Raw genomic sequence first — 6,000 nt, forward strand, 5'->3', positions numbered from 1 at the left:
AATCACAACCTGTTCAATGTAGGGTGGGGGCCTCAGAGAACGGTGGGGGAGGGGAAACAGGAGGGAATTTTTTTTTTTTCCATTAAAAATGAAACTGCCTTGTCAATACTGAAAACAATGTCCACCTTATTGTCTACCAATGGGGCATGTGCACAGCTAAGCATCCTTCCAGAACAGCACTGTCTGGATCTGGCCATGACACAGCATATTATAGTATCTGAACACCATACCAGCGTCTCACTGTGATATTCCCAAGGCAGATTTCCATTTCAACAGTTGCTCCGACTTGCCACAAAATGAGTGCATGCGTGTGTGGGGCAGAGGTAAGAAAGGAATGGCAATGAGATGGGACAGTCAGGGTCCCAGGATGGATGATTAAGCCCACGCATGTTAATGACTTGGCACCTCTACAATAAAGTCACATCCGAGAGGTGGCGGCAGTGATGATGACAACAGTGGTGATGATCTGTTGAGCACAATCCATGTGTTAGGTGCTGTGCTAAGGCCTATTATAAATTTCTTAAGTTTCACAATAACCCGTACAGCAGCCACTAAAATTATCTCCATTTGGGGGATGAGGAAACAGGTTCAGAGAGGTAAGTAATAGCCCAAAGTCATAAAGCTAATGTAATAAATTGAGCAAAGAGAATCAGAGATGTGGGTCCTTGCTGGAGAAATCTGGTGTGGGAAATCTGATGAGGGGAAGGCCTCTGAGGCCCTTTGCTATCATGTCCTTGATGTAAATAGGCAAAGGTGAAGGTCATGACCAGAGTTATCCTGCTGGTGAGTGCTGGAGCTGCAGCAAGGACCTGGGAGTCCCAAAAGTCTGGGAAAAGCAAGTGTGGTGCTTGCAGAGTACATGGTACCTTTTCCAGCTTTTTTGGTTCCACTCACTTAGTTACCATGAAAGGAAAGCTGTTTGCCTCCTGGTAACAGCTGACTAACATCAGGTTAAATTTGGATTCTTATTGGCAGGCCCTAAAAGAAAATCTCCTCATCTTCTTTATTGTACACTGTCTTCTCTCTGCCCTAAGGCGAAACTGGTCCCTGGTCTGAAACTTTCCAGCACTCATTTTACTGCAAATAAAAGCCAAGCTGATCTGACTGCACAAGGTATGCGGTTGTCAGTCTTAGTCTTAACCTTCCTAAAACACATGGCAATTCCTCCTAGGAAACCTGCCATGGCTCCCTAGTGCCTTTAGATTAAAAGCCAACCTCCCCCAGGTTCAACCTCCAAGTCTGGCATCATCTTTTTCACAACCTTCCCTACATCCCCCTTTTCACCTCCCCAGGATGCACATGGTTCCCAGGTCCGTGTTCCTTTCACCAGGAACACCCTTCTTCCTCTGCTTATCTCAGGCAGCACACGCTCCACCTGCCAACTCAACCACCGCTCCTCCGTTCACCCTTACAAGTTGAACCCCAGTTTGTTCATGGCTGCAATGTGCCTAACTTGATACTTCACTGCCCTCCCTGGCAGGTTTGGGTCACCAGCGCACAGCTCTGGTCAATGAACTAAGGGCAGAAGTCCCTGGGAGGGGTATTCCTTCCCAAACAATAACAGTGAGCAGTACTAGGTAAAAGCTCTTTGCGCCCCATGTATCATTTTTTCTCTTTCTTGGAATGAGACACGAGGCCTGCAGATGTAGCAGCCACCTTCCTCCACAAGATGGTAAACCTAAGGCCAAAAGCCTACGCTCTAAGGAAGGCAGAGTGCAAAGACACAGCCCGGGTTCCCAACGGTACAGCTGAGGCATGGTCCCACCCACCCTGTTGCTCTCTGACACAAGTAAGTCGCTCTCTGACACAAGTATGTCCCCATCTGGTTAAGTCACCGGTGGGCAGAATTTCTATTGCTGGCAGCTGAATGCAGTGATATTCGATACACCTCCAGACATTGTTCCTCCTCATTCATGGGTCAGTTCAGCTGAAGCCCCCTCTAGGAGATCCTCCAGGAGTCCCTCAGAGCAGAATAATCACATCCTTCTTTGTGCTCCCACAGTATGTAGTTACTTTGCTCAATTATAGCACTTATCTAATCCTGCTTGATTTGGCCTAATGAATGTTTCCCCGCGGTCTGCTCAAACTCCTGGAGGGTAGGGGGTCTCTATTCCACCAGCATCTCCATGATGCCTGGAGCAGGGCCGTGCATGAGGTCAGGGGCCTCGATCTCCCTGGCATCTCCATAACGTCTGGTACAGGGCCCTGCATTGCAGCAGTGCAGTGCACGTGTTCCGGGGGCTGGCACTCAGCTTACTAGCTGTTTGGTCTTGGGCAAGACAGCTAACTTCACTGTGCCTGCACTTCCTCATCTAGAAAAAGGAGAGAATGAGAGTACCTACATCACAGCGTTGTCATAAAGACAAAACAGTCTAATGATAAGCACTGGGGATGGTGCCTGGCATGTAAAATTGCTTAATAACTATGGGCACTTATTAGCATAAGGAACATTATAGTTGCTGAATGAATAAATAAATCAACACATAATTGCTAAAAAAAAATGAATAAAGGAATGAAATCCAGGTAAATTCCTGAGTTTAGATTCCAGGGCAGTGGCTGCTGTTACCTCTATCCTGCCTGGACCCTTTACATTTTCATCCTAACTACAACTTCCCACATCTGGGAGCTGCTACAATGGACTAGCTTAGGTCATGAAGTCAGACCTGGCTTCCAACAATGACTTCATTTTCTGCTGTGTGACTTGGCAAGTTTCTTCACCTCTCTGAGCTCTGTTTCCTCCAGTGTAAATTGGGGATAATAATAATACTTAGTTCCTAGGGTTACAGTGAGAATTAAGTGATAAAGCACTTAAAATACACAGCATCATGCCTAGCACACTGTATCAGTAAGTGTTACCAACTGTTATCAAAATTGTCATTATTGGTTTTGTTCAATGCACAGCATCCTACCGAATCACATGGCCTCAATGTGGACAAGATACTTGGGGTGGGGTCATCTTTTAGCATGTCAAGATTCACTGCATTTACATCACAGGGATACATTTTATTCAGTGCCAGCAAACAACAGTGCTATTTTAATTATTTTCCTTTAGATGATGATTAATTAATATAGCTGATTTACCCTAAAACCTCAGTCTCCTGAAGTTTCCCCTAAGTGCTGTTAACTTCAGGTAACAGCAAACCTGGCTGGAAGGAAAGGTACAAGTGCATTGGAGAACAATTGAGGAGCAGAACCTTTAAGCAACAATGGTGTTTCCTCATGTCAAAGGTCCTGTTATTGTCAGTGACACATTTCAATCTTGTAGATTTTTTTTTTCCCTTCTGGACTTAGAAGATGAGTATACAGTTTTATGTAACTTTCTCTTTAAACTTAAACCTTTACGTTGGTCCCATTCAACCACTTGACGGCTCCATTAATCTATTTTTACTATTATACATGCCATTTTACAAGATATTTATTCCACTTGGTCGTCATCCAAACGCTTTTTGACATTACTGCCCTGGGACTGAACTGCTTAAACTCGCTGCCCTCATACATAGAAAATCACCTTTTGACTCAAATCTTGAAGAGCTCTCAGAACCTCAGCCCCTTCAATTCCACGGGCATTAATTTCTGCGCTACATAAAGGAGTGAGTTTGTAAGTGCGTGTGAGTGTGTGCTTTAAGAGGGTAATTGTGGAAGGTCTGTGCAACCCAAGGGGTGATAGGGAAGGATTCCCGCCTCCACACCCAGCCCAGCAGGGGCCGCAGACTTGGGGAGCTGTTAACTTTGAAAGAGAACGTGAACATCAGAGCAGGTTGGGGAAGAACTTCTAGGGCCTGAAAAGACAGTGTCCCTGGGGTCCAAGCCAGGCAACGACTCTTTAAAAGAGGAGGGGTCCAGGGAAAGTCACTATTCATCGACTTGTCTCCCTCTCCACGCTCCAGACAAACAAAAGGCCGCTGCAGAACAGTGGAAGGCAGAGACCCCACTGGCTTTGAAGCCTCTCAGTCAGGTGGCAGCCTGAGCAAATCACAACTTGGCTTTCCTGTCAAGTTTTCTCCCCAGCCTGACAAACCCTCCTCCTCCTCCGCCTCCGCCTCCCAAGCTCTCTGCTCAGCTCCGAGGCCAAAGGGACCGTCCTGTGATGCTTGCTGGTTTCCAACTTTCCGCTCATCTTCCTCTCCGCAGCCTCCCGCAAAGCGGCTGGGAAAAGGGCAAGTTTGCAAAGCCGAGGAGACCAAGTCCTGGGGAAGCCACAAAGAAGCTGCAACACCAGCAGAGATTAACCTCTTGTGGGGCGGACGAAGAGCGCCAGCTGCCGCTCGGGGGGCGAACGCGGGCTCGCGCGGGCGGCCGCAGCAGGGCCCGGGCCCCGGCCCCCCACGGCCCCCGCCCCCGCGGGCGCCCCGCACCTGAGCCGGCCGGGGACAGCGCCGCGCGCCGGCCCTGCCCGCGTCAGGTAGCTCGGCGGCCGCCCGCGCCGCGCGCCGCTGCCTGCAGCCACCGGGAGCGACGCGAGCAGAGGCAGCCTCAGCCCACGGCGTCATGCTTCCTGCCACCACACTACGGCGAATCGTCACCGGGAGAGGGGAGAAGAGGGGAGAGCGGGGGAGGGAGCGGGGCGCACACTCGCAGCCCCCAGCCTGCCAAAACGCGCGGAGACGCGGCCACGTCCCGCTGGCGTCCCCGCGGGACCTGCCCCGTTTGCACAAAGCGCCGCAGTTTGGCCAAGCAGGGAGGGAGACGGCCACGAAATAAATAAATAAAAACAGTCGGGTCTACGTAACGCCCTGTCGAAAGCGGACGCCATATTTTTTTGTGGCTTATGTCGACATAGGGAAACGTAGACATGTTTTTCCTCCTCCTCCTCCTCCTCCTCGGTCTGGCTCCCATTTATCCAAACTTGCAATCAAAACTCTTTAAAAAAAAATCTCCTCCTCTCTCTGTATCCGCTTGTCGCCTCCCACCCGCAGAAAAGAGCCCGCACACCCCCTCCCCGTCCGTCCCCCCTTCCCAATCACGGACCCGGCCAAGTCCCATTAACAACACATTTTCGGGAGCCGCGGCGACGGCGGCGGTGGGAAAGTTGGGCTGGAGTGGCCGGCGCCCGGCGTGCGGGGCTCGGGGCCGGCGGCGCCGGGCGCGGGGTGGGGGGGCTCCGCGCCGAGGCGAAGTTTCTTACCTGCGCCGGGGCTGGGAACGCGGGGACCGGGCCGGGAGCGCGGAGACGCGGCACGGGCGTTCCAAAATGGAACTCTGCTGGCTCCCCCCACCCACTCCCCACTCCCCAGCGGGCGCCCGGCTCGGGCTCCGTGGGAAAGAGGGGGAAACCAGCCTGCCGGACGGACAGACAGACAGAAAAAGCCCCCGTACGGAGAACGGTGGCCAAAATTTTAAAAAGAAAAAAAAAAAAGGAAAAAAAAAGGGGAAAAAAAATGCCTCGATCAGTGGGGAATCTACGCCAAAACCCACATGATCTGTAACGTCAGCATGCGTATTTGCATACGATACCACCACCCGAGCTGCCACCCGGGCTCGGGTTCCGCAGAAAGTTACAAAGTGAAATTCAGCCCCCTCCAGAGACGCCAGCGAAATGTCATTTTCAGGCGGGAGCTGGGGGGAGGCTCGCCCCGAAGGCGCTGATTACTGGCCAGGGTAGTGGGGGGCAATAAATTAACTTAAAAGTCCGAGCCCAGTAACGGACTCGGTGGAATTTCTGCGAGAAGAGGAGGGGGAGGCGCGAGCGAGATCATTGAATATTAAGCACGATCCGGCGCGCTGGCCGCGGCCAAACCCTCTCGGCGCAATACCCATTTTCTTTATGAAAAGTTCAAGGTGTCACTGATGAGCTCAACAAACTGTTGATCCTGAGCACGTGGAGCGGCTAACCGTGGCGCCGAGGGGCGCGCTTGCTGGCCCCGCTCCGGCAGCGCCTGGACCCCGCGCCCCTCCGCAGTGCGTGGGGCTGTGCCCGGGTGGGGCCGCCACGCGCCCAGGGCGCTGCCTGCGCCTTCGGACTCGGGAAAATAATAACAATTTGGAATTATTTTAAGCCAG

At 51.7% G+C, this 6,000-nt stretch overlaps 1 protein-coding gene across 12 annotated transcripts in view; it reads right to left on the minus strand.

The window, feature by feature from the left end:
* ZHX2 (zinc fingers and homeoboxes 2) overlaps window positions 1–5,727 on the minus strand; it is a 155,064-nt gene extending 149,337 nt beyond the window's left edge. For 6 of the 12 annotated variants that reach the window (XM_012743302.3, XM_012743303.3, XM_012743307.3 and 3 more), the window contains exon 1: window positions 5,126–5,704. The gene's annotated coding sequence lies outside the window, so the exon portion shown is untranslated. Of the gene's footprint in view, window positions 1–5,125 lie in introns of all 12 variants that reach the window. The other 6 variants (XR_012920165.1, XR_012920161.1, XR_012920162.1 and 3 more) reach the window with 6 other exon arrangements.
* Between the last annotated feature and the right edge of the window lie 273 nt (window positions 5,728–6,000).

This window comes from Microcebus murinus, chromosome 7 (genome assembly GCF_040939455.1).
Source record: "Microcebus murinus isolate Inina chromosome 7, M.murinus_Inina_mat1.0, whole genome shotgun sequence".
NCBI classification, from domain to species: domain Eukaryota; kingdom Metazoa; phylum Chordata; class Mammalia; order Primates; family Cheirogaleidae; genus Microcebus; species Microcebus murinus.